At 41.5% G+C, this 19,748-nt stretch overlaps 1 long non-coding RNA gene across 1 annotated transcript in view; it reads left to right on the top strand.

Annotated features, from left to right (window-relative positions):
- Window positions 1-17,828: 17,828 nt before the first annotated feature.
- Window positions 17,829-19,748, top strand: part of LOC113747155 (uncharacterized) — a 4,428-nt gene continuing 2,508 nt past the window's right edge. The window contains exon 1 of the long non-coding RNA XR_003463390.1: window positions 17,829-18,128. This is a non-coding gene — a long non-coding RNA (uncharacterized LOC113747155). The remainder of the gene's footprint in view (window positions 18,129-19,748) is intronic.

Raw genomic sequence — 19,748 nt, 5'->3', positions numbered from 1 at the left:
TGCTGTCACCTGAAGGCACAACATATATCAGGTTTTTGTGAACATTTCCAGGTAAGTTCACAAAAAGCTGCTGTGGACTCCTGGAGACTGTGAAGGTCAAAAGCTCCACCTCTGGTTGGTAGCCAGCTGTCAGTCTGCCCAATCAGGTTGAGCAGATGAGTGAGGGAGGGGGTTTTCAGGGATGGTAGCCAAATATCTTGTGATAACTCTCCCATCCAAAACAACAACACCAAGAAGTCACAGAGAGAGATGATAGCAGTGGTCCTTTAGGTATTAAAATGACTGTGAGGACACTGAGAGGAAAGTATGAAAAAGAGAAAGGAGGGAAGAGAGGAGCACACGAGGGAAGGAGAGTGAGATACAGGGGTGAAGGTGGAGTAGCAAAGTTGTCAGCGGAGGAGAATGGGAGCGAGGGATGGAAGAGGAGAGGGTGGTGGATGATGCAGGAAGGTGAGCCAATCGTCCTGCTCACTTGACCCTTCCAATTACCACGGCGACGGTTAATTAGCGCCGAGGTAAGCTCCGGTAATTACCACATTGTGTCTCGGACAAGAGCTTATACACACACACACACACACACACACACAGATCTTACACACTCACTTGCACAACACACGCGCAAACATGTTGCTATGGATACCTGCGATCCTTTCTACCAGTGTGCTGGAAAAACAGAGAAAAAGAAGATGGAAATAGATAAAAGAGATGAGAGGAAATAACAAGAGCAGAAACAAGAAGCAGGGAGAAAGCAAACAAGAGCTTTACAAAGGCAAAGCAAGTAAGAGCTGGGTTTAGTTCAGAGAGGGTGGCTGGCTCTGTGTATGTCGGCCACATCGTCGAAGAAGCACTGTAACAACAACATACTCACTCTCTCTCTAGGAATGACGGTGGAAAAGCTATAAATCGATCAACAATAGCACATTAGCACTCAATCCAAAGTACAGATCTCTTCTCAAGGACGCAAGCTGAAAATGCACAAAGATGTGTCTCCATGTAAGAAAATAAAGACAAACATGCCTGCAAATAACCCCAGAACACCACATATCAACTATTTGACCCATGAGTTAGCCTATTAATGACTCTCACCTCTGAAGCGCCATACCAGGAGCACGTGCGGGTGTTTCCAACAGCAACCATTTTATAGGATCTGACATACTGACCCTTTCTATAACCACACACACACACCTGCACATACAGTACATCCGTGCACATAATAACATACACGTGCGTTTGCACCTCGAACACAAAGAGATGGGACAGATAGGTCGTGACCCGACTCCTCGCCCCTGTCAGCACCTTCAACCCTCTAAAAACACTGATATTGTATGTCCTGAAACACACATGCGCACACACACGCACACACAGAAATGTCTCTCTCTGTTTAGCTGACGTGTTACATAAGCTGTCGAAAACTGTATGTCTCAGAGGTAGAAGGAGCAGTAGCCTCCTTACACTTCAGTAGGGATGTGGCCAAGCAGCGTCTGACAGGCCAGTTTACGGGGCCATGTTTGGGTTAAAAGACATCACCTTACTTGTGATACCTGGGAGGAAAATAAAGTGTGTGCCATGAACGCTGCAAAGCACACTGACAGGAAACAAGCTGTATGTGGAAATAAATTTATAGTCTCCAATGGACTAAATGAAAGTAATATATCAATTTCCTGCTAAACTCCATTAAACTTTTTCTACATTTTTAATTAAAACAGGTATCAAATTAAGCCAACCGTACTCCACAGAGTGTGACTGCCCCCTTCAGCTCAAAGCTGTCTCTGAGTTTTGTGTCGCCACATGCAGATTATAATCACCGTCCTATTCACTCTTTATTTGTTGGGCAGTCAGCTCCACCAAGTGTTGAGAGCTTGTGTTACAGCTGTTCTGTAAACATGGCACCTGTTATTTGCATGAAATCTTTAAGCAATTCTATGAAATTATGAATGGTTCATCATTTGATTACTACACATCTTTATGTTCGAAAGTCATGAGATCATTCTGAGATTTAAGAGAATCTCAAGCAGGTGAAAACAGGCCTTCTTTGAATAATTCACCTTATTAGACCAGTTGCTGCTGCTGTGTTATGAAGTCATCTACCCCTGAGTGTGAATGTTTTTTTTTTTTTATTAGTGATTGAGATTTTTGGGGGGCTTTTTTTTATAGAGGCAGCTGAAGAGTGACAGGAGCAAATTTGGGAGGTTGGTTATACTTGCCATCGTAAATGGGAAACAACATGGCCTTAACAAAAATAGAAAAGAAAAAGGCAAAGCAAGCTCCTGTTTGTATCCAAATGTGCACACGTGTGTCTTCTGTACAGGAGTATGTTTTGTTTTTGCTGCTTGGCCTGCTGGAGCAGATTCACATAAAAACATCAGGATCCTGACAAAATGTAATAATTCACAATAATGTAACAAGTACTAAGGACCATTAAATATACTGATATGCTTTTTATGTGCAGCACAGTGTCAGAGTTGTTTGTTCATCATCCAACAAAAAAACAAAAGTACCCAATGTTGTATTAAAGACATGAGCCTCAGTCTTACTTTTAATATTTAGAAATAATTTCTAGTTTACCCTATACCCTAAAGTTTCTTATGTTGTATGTTGATTTTATTCAGTAAACTTCACCTTTAATGATTTCTGTGGCAGATTTTTCTTGCAGGTGTTATCGACTGAATGTTTTATCACATATCAGTTCTTCAATCACGGTTCTGATAGTTGATGACAAGCTTCATGACACCGGTTATTATCCAGGGACCCAAAGAGAGAAAAGAAATACAGAAAGTACTGCATAAGGTACATCGAGTGGCTTTACCATTTCACTATGTTATGGGCTATTGTCTAAATTTAAAGAAACCATACAAACCATAAACACAGACTGACACAATACTGCAGCAAATGCAAATGATGACACTATATGGGGAAAATACATTTTGCTATTAAAACTGAAATGTGGCAGTTAAGCTTATAAATATCAAATCAGGGATATATTGAACTGCATTGAAACTGCAACAAGAACACACAAAACTTCCCACTAAACAGCTAAACTTACAGAGGACTAATCCTGCAACAGAAACATGTATGAAATTAAAAACAACTAAAGAAATAAAAACTCAAATCAGAAATTAGTCAGAGATCTTTTAGCACAAACGTTTACAAGGTAAAAACAAGGAGATGTTTATATACTTTACCCATGTGAACACACAAATTGGCCGATATTGAGCAGCTCTTTTACAATTCCACCTGCTGGAAGAAAACATCTCCGGCAATGCAATGAAGCATTTATAACAATGTTCCACTTCCACCATAAGTGGTTGCAATAAGATTGTTGACAGTGGTGGGCCTATGCCATAAGCACTTGTGCAAATGTTTTTGAAATAATAAAACAGACAAGATTTCTTTACACGCGGAACTTTCATGTACAATATGGTATAAGCAAGCTTTATGTAGTTGTCAAGTACTAGTTTATCTTTGCTTGGCATAAAAAAGTTGATACAAATTGTTTTGACCTTAATAAATCCATAAAATTCTCACATGCCAAGAATATGGCGACGCTCAGCTGTTAAAGGAACATGAACAAGTGCACCGTTGAATCCTTCAGTGATGTCTTCTCTTAAGGGTGTCATTGAACTGTTGTTGATTATTTCTTTCCATTCATTCTGCAATAGTTCACAAACTTCATGCTGAACTCCTGGCAGAAATACATATAAGAATCAATCGTCTGCTTTTCACAATCCATACGATCATTAGGCAGACCAAATGTGCCAGGATAACAATGGTTTTAATATCCCAGTGGGATAAATCTGCTGATATTAATACACTACATACTTTGTCCTACAGAAACCATTCAAATATCACAACGCTCAGCTCATTTAGGACATGGTAGCAACTGTTTTGTTAATTTGTACCTTTCATACTACAGAAACCATTCAAATATCACTATGTTCAGCCCATTCACCACATTATAGTGTGTATTTTACTAATTCATACCTTTCATACTTTTTAAAACATTAAACTTTTTCCATGTTCATATTTTACATTAAAATGATTTTCTACAAACCTTCAACACTTTAAGCTTCCAATACTTCTGCATACTTTTTTCAACACTTCACACTTTATTACACTATTCCCCTGTTTTTCAGCTCATTTCACATTTTTGCACCAGGCATTTCAGCAGAAGGCATCCACAGCGCATTTTCCGCAGTTGTATTGTGATATTCCTCTGAACAACAGTTGGTGGCAGCAGAGAAGTTTGAGTCTGTAGATGTCTTGAAAACTGACAGCAACTTAATGGAGACAGTTTGAGACTGGAGTTTTTACAAAATGGAGGCACAGACCTGATAAACTTCCGCTTGTGTCTCTCACTCTGGGGCTGCCCAGTAGTGGTGTGCGATACTGCATATATTATATTGCTAAATCTTAATTTCCTTTTTTATTATTAAATAGTTATAACCCAGGACAGAATTAGGACAACGTTTATAATTAAATAGAAAATGCTTTTTTATCAATTTTTTTTCCAGAAAAATCTTGAATAAAAAGTGCTTGCAAACCAGTAAGCAAATTAAAACAAACAAGTACTGTTGAGAAACTACTCTCTCCGTTTTTGTAGCTCCATGTTTTCTTTTGGATGTTTTTTTATATGCTTATATAATTGGTAGTGTTTCCACTATACCTGACCAGCTTTTTACAAATCCCATATTTTGGTGTTGTCTCGTTTTCAGCTTGAAAATACAGCCACACAGCGCTCCTCTTCCTCTCTGCTACTCTTCTGTTGTATTTTCTCTGTGCGTTATGCCCTGTGCGTGTGCTGCAGAAAGTGCTGATTAATCTGAGCCAACAACTTGCTTATTTGCCTTGCAAACACAAGAGAGGGAGAGAGGTGTGCCTGCTCTGCGCTGACACAGGAACGCCGAGTCGGCGACCTGGCTGTTTCCTCTTTGCCGAAACTGCAGCATTGCAAACAAGAGCTTAAAGTAAAGAATAAATCTCACCAGGCTAGTATCGATCCGATACTGATACCGACTTGGTATTGATACTATCGATATTTGGACCTCTACTGCCCAGCCTGTGAACTTGAAAACCAACATTCAAGCCTCACATGTCATGAGACTTGGCATGGCAATACCAAACTAGGCTCCATGGCTGGCAGTGAGTCTGGTCTGATCACACTAATAGCTATACCACACCTGAACCTGTTTTCCAACTTCTCATGTAATGAAAGTTTGCATGACAAAAAGAGATTACATAGAATGATTGGCCAAAGAAATAAATTATATGCAACAAACACACAGTTGTAGAAGTAGTAGAAATGTCAGCTGTACTGTGCTTATATACACTAGAAGGACAGAAACATCTTTCACTGTGCCACATGTGTCCTTCGCAACACGACTGTGTGGCAAGTCCATACCAGTCCCAGTGTTCTGACAGCGCCATTTTGATGTCTGCATAAGTAAATGATACAGGTATTGCTTTGTATGCTGGGGTTGCTATCTTGGTCTAAATTTGCATATATTTGACTTGTACTTTTACTAGGTGGCATGGTGGTGCAGTGATTATCACTCACAACAAGAAGGTTCCTGGTTCAAACCTCAGCTGGGGCCTTTCTGTGTGGAGTGGAGTTCTTCCCGTGTCTGCATTGGTTCACTAACTGGGTACTCACACAGTCCACAGACATGCACTTAATAGGTTAATTGCAAATTCTCTATATGCCCAGACTGCCCAGTGATGAGATGAAAAATAACTCATAAATAAGAAATATTCTGAAAAAAGTAATTAAGTTATGCTGGTGTTAAAGATAGAGAAAATTTACATAAATAAAGTTCACTACAGGGCAGCGTTTAGCTCAGTTGGTAGAGCAGCTGCCCCATGTGCGAAGGCTCAGTCCTTGCTGCGGAAGCCCAGGGTTCGAATCTGACCTGTGGCTCTTTCCTGTCGCTCTTCAGCTGTCTCTATCCAAATACAGCTTGAAAAGGCCAAATAAATAAATAAATAAATAGAGTTCACTACCTGCTTTAAGTAAGTTTCGATTCTGGTCTGTCCACAATCGCACCAGACCTAAACTTTTGTTGAAAGTTGAAATTGTGGCAACAGGTTATATAAAATGATTGACCAAGGAAATGATTTTAAATGCAGCAAACACACAGTTAGAAACAACATTTTGTAAGTGTCATGTCTTGAACTATCATGTTTTCTGTTATCCTCCTGTCTTGTCTTTCAGGTCTCCGCCTTGCCCTGTGAGTCATCTCTGCTCCCTGATTACCTGCCTCCCTCATGTGTTTACCTGTGCCGGATTGTTTCCCCTCCCCTTTTCCCTCTATTTAGTCTCTGTGCGCCCTTTGTTTGTCACCAGTTTGTCTTGTCCTGTACAGGATCCCAGCGTCCCGTTGTCTTGCATTTTTGTTTTGAATACCTAATCTTCGACCTCTAGCCTGATTTCTGACCACGATTTTTGCCTCACGGATTTGTACTGTCGCCTGTATTTGTTTTTCTAGCTTGTCTAGTAAAACCTTTTTTGAACCATCACTTTTGTCTCCGAGTCTGCATTGTGAATCCTTCTGTGAGCCCCTTCTGATAGTAAGTAGCTGATGCTGCACTCACAGTAGAGGCTGAGGACTCATCTCTACAGACAAATATTGATTTTAATTGACCAGTAAGATTAAACTGGTACGTTCGAGTTATAACAATTATAATTCTGTAAATTACATTTATAGAAGAATTATTTAAAAAAAAAATAGAATTAGTGCCTCACAACAATAAAGTGCATTGACAAGATTTTAATAGAAAGGTCTTTACTTGTTGAACTCTGGTAAAGATAAGATAGACTTTAATGATCTCACACTGGGAAAAGTCTCTTGTACAGTAACAGCAGCTCATAAATACAAAGTGAATGAGGAATTACTCATAAATAATAAAAATATATAGAAGAAATCATGCTGAAAAAAAGTCATTAAGTCATGCTGGTGTTAAAGATAATTCACATAAATAGAGTTCACTACCTGCTTTTCAACATGCAAGTAAGTTTCAATTCTGGTCTGTCCACACCCACAATCGCACCAGACCTGAACTTGAAAATCAGCTTTTCAGCCTCTCATGTAATGAAGGTTGAAATTGCGCCAACAGGTTATATAAAATGATTGACCAAAGAAAATTATTTTAAATGCAGCTAATACACAGTTAGAAACAACGTTGTGGAAGTAGCTAAGGCTATCATCCACTGCACAGCAGATGCTGACAACTCATCTCTACAGAAAAGTATTGACATTAATTGACCAGTAAGATTAAATACTAATAACTGGTAATACATCAGAATTATAACAGTTTAAAGTTTAAAATTATATTTATGGAAGAAAAAATATTTAAAAAATAGATTTAGAACTTTACAACAATAATGATTGAGTGTAATGACAAGATTTGAATAGAAAAGTCTTTACTTGTTGAACTCTGGCAAAGATAAGATAGACTAATGATCCCACACTGGGAAAAGTCTCTTGTAACAGCAACTCATAAATACAAAGTGGATAAGAAATGACTCATAAATAAGATTTTTTTATATTTGGAGTATGCACACATAAGTGGGAGTAGGGAGTGTTTGCATTGTTGAGTTTTATGTAACTTACCACAGGTGGCCTATTTTTTATTTTGTGTGTTTTATTTACTTGTTTTATTGTTGTACATGGTGTGTTTAGCAAGGCAAGGCAAGGCAAGGCAAGTTTATTTGTATAGCACAATTCGTACACAAGGCAATTCATAGTGCTTTACATTAAGACAAGCAATAGAAATAGAAATAAAAAATTAAAAAGAGAAGAAAATTTAATTAAAAACATCAGAATGTCATTTAAAATCATTAAAACAGCAAATTTGAAAACAATTTAAAACAATAAACGAATCACTGGATTATGATTAAAAATTCTTTAAAAGTTATTTAAAAGAGCTCAGCCATAAGCACGTGAAAACCTGGATTTAAAAGTGCTAAGAGTTGGGGCTGATTTCAGTCCTGCTGGTAGTTTGTTCCAGTTGTGAGCAGCATAACTGCTAAATGCTGCCTGTCTGGTTTGAACTCTGTGCTCCACTATCTGACCTGAGTCAGTAGATCTCAGAGCCCTACTGGGTCTATATTCTGCTAACATGTCATTTATGTATTGTGGGCCTAAACCATTCAGTGATTTGTAAACTAGTAGCAGAACTTTAAAATCTATTCTGTGGCTAACTGGGAGCCAGTGTAAAGACTTAAGAACTGGGGTGATGTGTTCTGATCCCTTTGTTCTGGTCAAAACTTGAGCTGCTGCGTTCTGAATGAGCTGCAGCTTTTTTGGGGGAGTCCAGTCAAAAGGCCATTACAGTAGTCAAGTCTACTGGAGATGAAAGCATGGATCAGCTTCTCCTGATCTGTTTGGGACATGAAGCCCTTAACTCTGGATATGTTCTTAAGTTGGTAGAAGGCTGTTTTGGTGACTGATTTTATGTGACTGTTGAAGGTCAGATCTGAGTCTATCAACACGCCAAGGTTTCGGACCTTTAGCCACCTGGAGTAGGTACTGTTACATCTGCCTCTGCCACGCCTACCTCCAGGGGTTAATTGTCTTGTCCCCAGTCCTTGTGTCTATGTGTTTCAGGTGTGCTGGAGACAGAGCAGAGCAGGAACCACCAGCTGCACCCAATCCTGTAATCATCCGGCTACCTACTTATTTACTCAGCCCAGCCACGACTACGCTGCCAGATCGTGACCACTAATCCGTTAGTACTGCGCATCAAGCCCTCAGATATTGTTCTGACTTTTTCCCCGTGCTGACCTTTTGTGATCTTCCCTGTAGATTGTTACCTGCTATGCTCAGCTCTCCAGCCCATGACTACCTGACCTGCTGCCCTCGCCTGTGTCACCAAGCCCTGCTCAGGATCCAGCCCCTTGAGATACTCTGGTTTAACTTCGTCCATCTGCTCCCTTTGTGTGTCCGCATCTGGGTTCCTAGTCCATCTAGCCCTTAACAGGTACCTTGCAGTATTTTAGCTGCGGCCTCTTTTGGCCCGGTTACATCTAGAAAAAGTCATGCAGAAGAAAGTCATTAAGTTATGTTGCTGTTAAAGATAAAGACAATTTACATAAAGTTCAATGCCTGCTTTTTAACATAACAAGCAGGTGAATTTCAATATATATTTATGGAAGAAGAAAAGAAAAAGATTTATAACTTCACAACAATAGTGTAATGACAAGATTTTAATAGAAAAGTCTTTACTTGTTGAACTCTGGTAGAGTTGGATAAGACAGTGAGTGAGATTCAGTTCTGGATCTGTACGTACCCATAGTTGCACCACACCTGAACTTGATAACCAGCACTCCAGCCTCTCATGTAATAGAGGTTGGCATGACAACAACACGTTATATAAAATGATTGAAGTTCAGACAACTTGTTGTTGTGACTTGTTGTTGTGACCACCTGTCAGAGCTCCTCAGGGTGGACAGGTGTTTCGTCGGTGTGTGAATATGCCAAAACGATGTCGGACTCCGTAGTTTTCTCTGGACCCCTGCCCAATGTGACCAGTGATGACATGTATAGCCGCATGTCGTCATTTCACCGCTGACTGTCGAGGTGGTGTCCAGCAAACAATGTGGACTTCATAGACAATTGGACACCTTTCTGGGGGAAAACCTGGTCTGATTAGGAGAGACGGCATCCATCCCACTTTGGATTGAGCAGCTCTCATATCTAGAAACATGGCCAAGTTTAGTAGTTGACCAAAACCATGTCGACAACCCAGAGTTGAGACCAGGAAGCAGAGCTGCAGTCTTACACGCTTCTCTGCGCCTCCATTAGAGCAGCTGCCCACCCAGTCCTTTAGTATAGAGACTTTGTCTCTCCCCCGTCCACCTACATTATTTAAAGATAAAACAAACAGAAGAGGAGTTCATCATAAAAATTAAATCAACATCTCCAACAGTCCATAATAAGAGAATTAAATGTGGACTCCTGAATATCAGGTCTTTGTCATCTAAAGCTGTTTTAGTCAATGAATTAATATCTGATTATGATATTGATTTGTTCTGTCTCACTGAAACCTGGCTGCAGGAGGATGAATATGTTAGCTTAAATGAATCCACTCCTCCCAGTCATTGTAATACTCATATTCCTTGAAGTACTGGTGGAGTTGGAGCCATATTTGACTCAATTCTATTAATAAATCCTAAACCTAAACTAAATTATAATTCATTTGAAAGCCTTGTTCTTAGCCTCACTCACCCAACCTGGAAAACATCGCAGCCAATTTTATTTGTTACAGTATATCAAGCTCCAGGTCCTTATTCTGAATTTTTATCTGAATTTGCAGAATTTGCATCAGGCATGATCCCTAAAACAGATAAAGTAATTATTGTAGGTGATTTTAACATTCATGTGGACAACCACAATGATAGTACTACTCTGTGCTCCTTTAAACCTTTGTCAGCTTATGTCCTCCTCTGTAAGTCGCTTTGGATAAAAGCATCTGATAAATGTAATGTAATACTGCGTTTATCTCTTTATTAGATTCAATTGGCTTCTGTCAGAGTGTAAAAAAAACCGAGTCATTGTCTGAACCACACTCTTGATCTTGTTCTCTCATATGGCATTGAAATTGATAATCTAATTGTCTTTCCACAGAATCCTCTTCTGTCTGACCATTTTTTAATAACCCTTGAGTTCATATTACTGGACTATAAGCCTTTGTGCAGAAACTCCTACAGCAGATGTTTATCTGATAGTGCTGTAGCCAAATTTAAGGAAGTGATTCCTTCAGCATTGAATTCAATGCCATGTCTTAATGTAACAGAGGACTTGTCTGCTTCCTTTAGCCCCTCACAAATAGATCATCTTGTTGATAGTACTACAGGCTCATTACAGACAACTCTAGACTCTATTGCACCTCTTAAAAAGGGTATAGCCAGCAGACTCGTAAATTAAAGCAAGAGACACGTAAATCTGAACGCAAATGGCGTGCCACTAAACTGGAAGAATCTCGTCTAGTCTGGCAAGATGATCTCAAAACATACAGGAAGGCTCTCCGTAATGCCAGAGCAGCCTACTACTCTTCATTAATAGGGGAGAATAAGAACAACCCCAGGTTTCTCTTCAGCACTGTAGCCAGGCTAACAGAGAATCACAGCTCTACTGAGCCATCTATTCCTTTAGGTCTAAGTAGCAATGACTTCATGAGCTTCTTTAATGATAAAATTATAACTATTAGAGGCAAAATCCCATCGACCTTCATCAAATAACTTTAATAATTTCTGCATCTAAGCCGTCAACCTGTCTCTTAGACCCCATCCCAACCAGGCTGCTCAAGGATGTTTTACCCCTAGTTAGTCATTCTTTATTGGATATGATTTATCTGTCTTTATTATCAGGATATGTACCACAGTCCTTTAAGGTAGCTGTAATTAAACCTCTTCTAGACCCAGAGGTCTTAGCCAACTACAGACCGATATCAAACCTTCCCTTTCTGTCTAAGATATTTGAGAAAGCCGTAGCTAATCAGCTGTGTGACTTTCTCCATAACAAGTCTATTTGAGGATTTTCAGTCAGGATTTAGAGTGCATCATAGCACAGAGACCGCATTAGTCAAAGTTACAAATGACCTCCTAATGGCATCAGACAAAGGACTCATCTCTGTACTTGTCCTGTTAGATCTTAGTGCTGCATTTGACACCACTGAACATCAAATTCTTTTACAGAGACTGCAACATCAAATTGGCATCAAAGGAACCGCCCTAAGCTGGTTTAAATCGTATTTCTTAGATCGATGTCAGCTTGTTCACGTCAATGATGAATCCTCCATGCATACCGAAGTTTGTCATAGAGTCCCACAAGGTTCTGTACTAGGACCACTTCTATTTAGCTTATATATGCTTCCTCTAGGGAACATTATTAGGAATCACTCCATTAATTTTCATTGTTATGCTGACGACACCCAATTATATTTATCGATCAAGTCTGATGAAGCCTATCAATTAAACATGCATGCCTTAAGGATATAAAAAGTTGGATGACCTACAATTTTCTGATGTTAAATTCAGACAAAACTTAAGTTCTTGTAATTGGACTGAAACACCTCAGAAACTCACCCTGGCCTCCAGCTCCACTGTAAAGAATCTTGGAGTTTTGATCAGGATTTGTCCTTTAACGTCCATATAAAACAAAATTCGAGGACTGCATTCTTCCACTTGCGTAACAACGTTAAAATAAGATGAATCGTGTCTCAGGTGGATGCAGAAAAACTAGTCCACGCATTTGTTACTTCTAGTCTGGACTATTGTAACTCTTTGTTATCAGGCTGCTCCAATAAGTCTCAAGGACTTTGCAGTTGATTCAGATAATTTGCTGCTGCACGTGTTCTGACAGGAACCAAGATCAGAGATCACATCTCTCCCATTTTTGCTTCCTTGCACTGGCTACCTGTTAAATCTACGATAGAATTTAAAATTCTTCTCCTTACTTACAAAGCTCTTCATGGTCTCTCTCTCTCTCTCTCTCTCTCTCTCTCTCTCTCTCTCTCTCTCTCCCTCCGACTCCGGTCCCTCGGGGGAACCTGGGGGCTCCTGCTCCGGAGAAGTAAGCAATTTTTTTTCGGGTCTTTCTGGATCAACTGAGGGGCAGCCTGGGGAGGGTTGTACGGAGGCAGGTAACTCCTCTGAGCAGCCGCAGATCTCAGAGGTGAGGACGCGGGATGTAAAGGAGCGAGGGGAAAAAGCAAAACAGTCTGATGTGAATGAATGTGTTGACACAGCAGCAGAGAAAACAGTAAATACATCAAATAACAATAATGAGGATGGTTCTAGTGACGGGTGCATGGATGAGGTTTTTGATGAGGTGTCTCAGTGTAAGCAGCGGTAAAAGAAAGAAATCAGTGGATAAAGGTTTGGGGGGAGGAAAGAGCAGGAGGACTTTACGGAGCCTCTCTGATGAGGAGGAGGTGGCTGAAGTTGAAATGACCACCTCTCAGCAGGAGAGAGTTACATCTTACTCCGCAGAGAAGACAAGGGCTTTTCTGGTGGAAACAAAGGGTCAGTGAGCTGTGAAACCTGAAAACTACTTTCCTGATCTGAACGGGTTTATTTTGTCTGTGACAAAACTCAGAAAACAAGATGTGTTTAGTGACCAGGAGTTATATAGACTCAGGAAGATGGTGACAAAAGCTAGGGCTGCTCTCATAGATGATGATGATTAATATGAAGGGGTGTTTTTTATTACCTGTTGTTGCATCTGCTGTGTTTTTTCATCATGGTGAACATTAACATTGGGTCAATCAATATTAACGGTGCATGTACAGATGTGAAGAGGGCCTCTCTGTTCAAACTGTTTGATGTAAAAAAACTGGATGTGATGTTTGTCCAGGAAATGCATAGTGACGACGAAATGAGGGGGACTGGAGAAGGGAGTGGCCAGGGAGGGTTTGCCTGAGCCATAAACTGTCTAACAGTGCTGGGGTGGGGGTCCTGTTCTCCAGGTCGTTTACTCCTCAGTCTGTAGAGCTGCACCACATCATAGCTGGCTGTCTTTTGATGGTCAAAGCTCTTTATGAAAGTGTTAAATTGGTGTTCCTGTGTGCCTATGCCCCTGTTTTAGGTGTGGAAAGGATGTTTTTTTTTTAAATGCATTGTGTGATGTCATTGGTAATGTGTCTGGAGAATACTTAATCTTGGGAGGAGATTTTAACTGCACTGCAGAACCAGTGTTAGACAGAAACCACCTGGAGCCTCATCCTGCTTCAGCTGCTCGTCTTAACCGCCTCAAAGAGACTCATGAGCTGAAAGATGTGTGGAGGAGCCTGAATGGACAGAGTAAACAGTACACCTGGTCTCACTGTAGAGACAACTCTGTGTCTCTGGCCAGACTTGAACGTTTTTATTGTTTTAAGCATCATTTGAGCTCTTTCAAAGACTGTTGTATGGTTCCAGTAGGGGTGACAGATCATTTTCTGTTTTTTTGCTCAGTCGTTATCCAGAATGTGAAGATATCCAGTGCCTACTGGCACTTTAATACAACGCTTTTGGAAGACTGTTCTTTTAGGGAAGCTTTTAGGGTTTTATGGGACTCACATCGTGAAAAGAAATTCATGTTCTCGTCAGTGCAAAAATGGTGGGATTTTGGGAAGACTGTAACAAAACAATTTTGTCAACAATATACTCGTAATGTCACCAAGTACATCACCAGATCCCTTCAGGACCTGGAGACTGAGGTACAGACCTTACTGAGCCGTACAGGAGATCAAGGACATGTTGAAGCCCTTAAAAGTAAAAATGCTGCTATAGGCAACCTGTTGGGCATCACAGCACAGGGAGCTCTGGTCCGGTCTCGTTTCATGAACGCCTCTATGATGAACGCCCCGTCCAAGTTTTTCTTTGGCTTGGAGACTAAGAACGGCCAGAGGAAGATCATCCATTCCCTGTGCACTGAGGACGGCTCCACACTGACTGAGACGGTATGCCACTCGTTTTTATCAAAACCTTTTTAAAACAGAGTTGGTAGAGGATGCAGAGTTGGATTCAGCTTTTCTGTCTGACCTGCCTAAAGTTGGGGAGTCATTTGACTCTTTGCTGTCGGCTGACCTGACCCTGGGAGAACTTCATGCAGCCCTCATGAGTCTAGCCAATGGTAAGGCCCCGGGGATTGATGGCCTTTCAGTGGATTTCTATAAGACTTTCTGGCCTGTGGTGGGAGAGGACATGCTGGAGGTATTTCAGGACAGTTTCAGACATGGACTGTTACCTCAGAGCTGCAGGAGGGCGGTCATTACCCTGCTCCCTAAGAAGGGTGATCTCCAGGAGCTTAAGAATTGGAGGCCGGTCTCTCTGCTCTGTGGGGACTATAAGGTGCTGTCAAAAGCCTTGGCTCTAAGGCTTAGGGAGGTAATGGAGGAAGTGATTCATGTCGATCAGACTTACTGTGTGCCCGGCAGGCTTATTAGTGATAATATCACTTTTATTCGGCATGTTTTGGAAGTCTCTGGCTCTTTGGGCATAGAAACTGGTCTCATTTCGTTAGACCAAGAAAAAGCTTTTGACCAGGTTGAACTTGTGGAAAACACTTGAACAGAAAGAGGCTGCAGCAGCAGACACGCCTGTCCTGGAGGACTCACCTGGCTTTAGAGGAGCGGGACTGTCCTGAGTGGAGGAGTCTGTATAAGTCTCCTCTCTCTAAGAGGGTGGCCGATCTACAGTGGGGAATCCTGCATGGGATCTTGGCCGTAAATGCTTTCATCTCTATCCTTAACCCTACAGTACCCAACATATGTCCCTTCTGTCCGGTGGTAGAAACTGTGTTTCACTGTTTCACAGACTGTCCTCGTCTGGTGCCGCTTTTCTCCTGCTTGAACTGTTGCTTCAGGAAGGCAGGAGAAGTTTTCTCTCAAGACTTTTATTTTGTGTTTTAAATATTTGAAGACCCAAAAGAACCAATGTGAGTTAATGAACTTCATACTGGGTCAATCCAAAATGGTGGTCTATGTGAGCAGGAAGAGGAAAGTGGAGGATGGGGTAGACTCTGTGTGGTGTTGCTCCTGAGTAAAATGATAAAAGCCAGAATCACGATTGCTTTTAACTATTACAAACAAATGAACGATTTGGAGAAGTTCATGATTATATGGACTTTTAGAAGAGTGTTGTGTTTTGTACAAAACAATGATTTAATGTTCTCAGAACAGCTGGCCTGATCTTTGTCCTGTTTGTTTATTTATTTATTTACCGTATTTTCACGACCATAAGGCGCACCGTACGAAAAGGCACCGTCTCAGTTATGTGTGCCATTACTGTATTTAACACACACATAGGGCGCACCGTACGAAAAGGCGCAGTCTACACACACATATGGCGCACCGCCTTACAACAACACACACACAAGCATACAAGTGTGCGTATTTAAAAATAGAGCCGGAGCAAAACTGAGTTTGATTGTGCTTTATTTAAGTCTTTATTACAAAGTACTAACATTTTTTAAGCACATTACCACATCACACATTAGCACATTGCCGGTAATCGTCATTAATCAAACCCATCGAAGTCCTCATCCTCCGTTTCTGAATTAAACAGCTGCGCTAAGTCAAATATGCCAGTTCCACTTTCTTCGCTATCAGAGTCGCTTTCCGTGCCGTGCGGCCCCTCGAAAAATGATGCCGGCTTTTGCGAAAGCTCGAACAACAGTGCCAGTAGACACGTTAGCCCACGCATCTACAATCCATCCGCAAACTGTGGCGTAACTTGCCCGGCGCTGCCTGCCACTCTTTGTGAAACTGTGGTCTCCATCGGTCATCCATTGCTGACACGCCGCTCGCAGCCTTACTTTGAACGGCCGGTTCACACCGATGTCCAGCGGAGTTCCTTTGTCAGACCTCCCGGAATAACAGCAAGTGCAGCGTTCATTTGTTTCACTTCTTTTTTCACATTGGCTGTGAGATGGGCACGTTGTTCTCAACACAGGTTTAACAACACACATAGGGCGCACTGCACTATAGGGCGCACTGCACTATAGGGCGCGCCGCACTTTTTGAAAAAAATATAAGACGTTTATATGCGCCTTATGGTCGTGAAAATACGGTAGTGTGACATGAACTGATGTGTTTCATACTAGAAAAATAAAGGCCTTTTGAAAAATCAAAATCTCTCCCCCCCCATCTGTGGACATACATGTCTCATTACATGTTAATAACCAAACTTCCCTGGAGTTTCTGTGCTCTGTCGTCCAGCAGGTTCTCGTGGATTGTGGCTGCTGCTGTGGTCCTGCATGACTTCCACTGCACATATTATTACTGTCATTACTGCTACCATATCTGCTATTGTGGTAATTTTATCATTCATTGTCATTATATCATTCATTTATATTCATTGTCATTTTATCATTCATTGTAGTTGTACAATATGTTCGTGTTGATTTGTCCTGTACATGTGACATCTATTGCACGTCTGTCCGTCCTGGGAGAGGGATCCCTCCTCTGTGGCTCTTCCTGAGGTTTCTTCCACCTTTTTTCCCTGTTAAAGGGTTTTTTGTGGGCAAGTTTTTCCTCACTCGAACCGAGGGTCTAAGGACAGAGGGTGTCACTCCCTGTACAGATTGTAAAGGCCTCCGAAGCAAATGGACTTTGTGACTTTGGGCTATACAAATAAAATTGATCGATTGACTATTTAATATCACAAAGAATTTGTGCTTATTTGAAACATGCTGTTTTTGAACTGCTTGTCTGTTCATCGTGCATACTTCATTAAAATCTGTTTTCGCTGTCTACTTTTCACATTTCTCTGACATGACATGCAGTCAGAGAGCCTGACTAGCTTACCAGACAGTTTATTAAGTTTAATAACCCCCTGACCCCTGCTGTGTTGCGATGTGTCGGATACGACGTGAAAGTGCTCTCATTACGCTTTCATGCTGTTTTTAGAGTAACAGCAATGCTGCGCACTATAAATAGACATTATAACATACCTTTATCTTGTGATCGTCTTTCCGTCTCGATTTTTTTTTCGTCCTTCTGCACCACTCCTAAACTTTCTTTTAGAAACCATTGTAGTGTTGTTCATTTCCCACACCAGCGAAATAACGATACCCACAATGCTGCGGTTGCTGACCACTGTGGCTGCGTTGTCACCATGGTTACGCACGAGGATTGAGCGGCCTAACTAACTTTACAGGTTTATTTTTACCCCTGTATTAATACGTCTGTTTAAATTGATATGTTACTGTCATTGTAGTATATGTTGAAATAAAGAGGGTCAAAAAATCCAATAACATATTGATCGTGTGGCCCCCTCTAGTGGTTGTGGCCCTAAACAACGCCTAGTGTTTTTTTTGTTTTTTTTTGCGTCGTGTTCAAGCCAGTGGAACGGGGGATCCGTTAAACGGAAGAGGAGGGAACGATAAAAAAAAAACCCAGCCTCAGCCAATCAAAAACTGTTAGGAGACAGGCGCGAGACTCTGACACAGCGCAGCCAGGTATCGTGCTACAGGTGGCTAACGGTCTTTGGAGTTACATCAGACCAAGAGTGACTGTGACTAGTGACTAGCTGTTCAGAATGTCATTGTAAGAAGGTTGAAACCTAAACCTAAGTAACCTGAGCACGGTTTAGATGAAGAGATGTCTTCAATCAGTTCAACCAAGCTGCAGCTCTTCCAGTCCCAAAGGTAAGATGCACGTGTCAGGGATCTCAAACTCGCGCCACGCGGGCCAATTGCGATGGACGTTATTTTGTGGCCTACTTGACATCAAGGTTTAGTGTTAGTGTGGCCCGCGGCACCTTTTTGCCCAGTCGTTGCGCGGGGGGTTGCCAGATGGGCGGATTTGCAATCTATTTTGCGGGAAAAAATGGGTTTGGGCGGGTGGATAAAATTGGACTGGTTTTGGATCAGTTAAGCGTGTTTTTGTAGCCGAAACACGGGCACTTCACATCCTTCTGCCTGCGACCCTCCTTTGAGCTGGCAGAAGTCTCACTCATTCACTCTCTCTCTCACACACACACACACACACACACACACACACACACACTATAATAATAATAATAATAATAATAATAATCCACAATCAGTAGGGATGACGATATGGCGCTTTATATCCAACACGATCGGGATCTAGTCTGTCCTAGCCTACAAAATAAAGTTTGAGAAATGTCTGCATCGTGGAGCACAGCTGCTTACAGGTGTGCAGCTGACAGATGTGCAGCTTACAGTGACAGCCTCCTCATCGCTACCTGAGCCACCATGCGATCCTCCCTCACTCACGTCCTGAGTGTCCTGGATATGTCCTGTATTCTGTGATTTTCCTCTTTTCAATTCTAACCGGCCCGTTTCAGTTTATGCCCGTGCACGCCCGGTGTCTCTCGCTCGCTCGCAACCGCGCGCTCACTCGCGGCCGATTCACATATACAGGTCAAAATAAATGTGATAGTATGAAAACACTACAAGTGAGAAAAAAATAGGTGAGCAAAATAATAAGTTGTAAGCTTCAGAAAGCACTAAACACATATTTTCTGACCTGTCAGGTCGCTCTGGATGAGAGCACAGACATCACTGACACTGCGCAGCTCGCAATGCCTGTCCGTGGTGTTTTAAAGTGATGGAGGAGTTGCTCACAGTCGGGGACGGACTGGCAATCTGTTGTGGGCTGCTCTGGTCCAAAATGCCAGGGCCGATTTTTTGTCCCAGTCCGCCCATGCTCACAGTGATTCCTAATGATGCCCCCCACCTTCCCTGAGCTTTCCAGGATGTTCAAGCGGACTATGTGCCTTTTTGGGAGCACATATCTGTGTGAAAAGCTCTTCTCCACCATGAACTTTAATAAGTCAAAGTACAGGTAAAAAATTGCCGATGAGTATCTTCAGGCCTTACTGAGGGTGTAGTGGCGAAGTCCCATTTTCAGCCTGATGCTGATTTTGTTGATTGTTAGACGTCTGAACCGGAGAAACTGATGTCGAAACTTTTTTCCACAAGCTTTATAAACAAAAGTGTCCTTTTAAACAAACCCTTGTACATCCCCCCAGTCCACGATCAAAAACCTTTTGCCCACGAAATGTACTAAATAGCGTATAGTTGGCCTCGGCCTATACCATCCCACCCCCTAGTGTTCAGGAGGGATAAAATACAAAATAAATACAACAGGGAGGGATAAAATACAAAATAAATACAACAGAATATATGGCTCCTACATAGGGTGTGTGTGTGTGTGTGTGTGTGTGTGTGTGTATACTGTATGTATGTATGTATGTATGTATATGTGTATGTGTGTGTGTGTGTATATATATATATATA

The sequence above is a fragment of the Larimichthys crocea genome, chromosome I, assembly GCF_000972845.2.
Source record: "Larimichthys crocea isolate SSNF chromosome I, L_crocea_2.0, whole genome shotgun sequence".
Classification (NCBI taxonomy): Eukaryota; Metazoa; Chordata; class Actinopteri; family Sciaenidae; genus Larimichthys; species Larimichthys crocea.
This window is presented reverse-complemented; position numbering and strand designations above follow the sequence as displayed.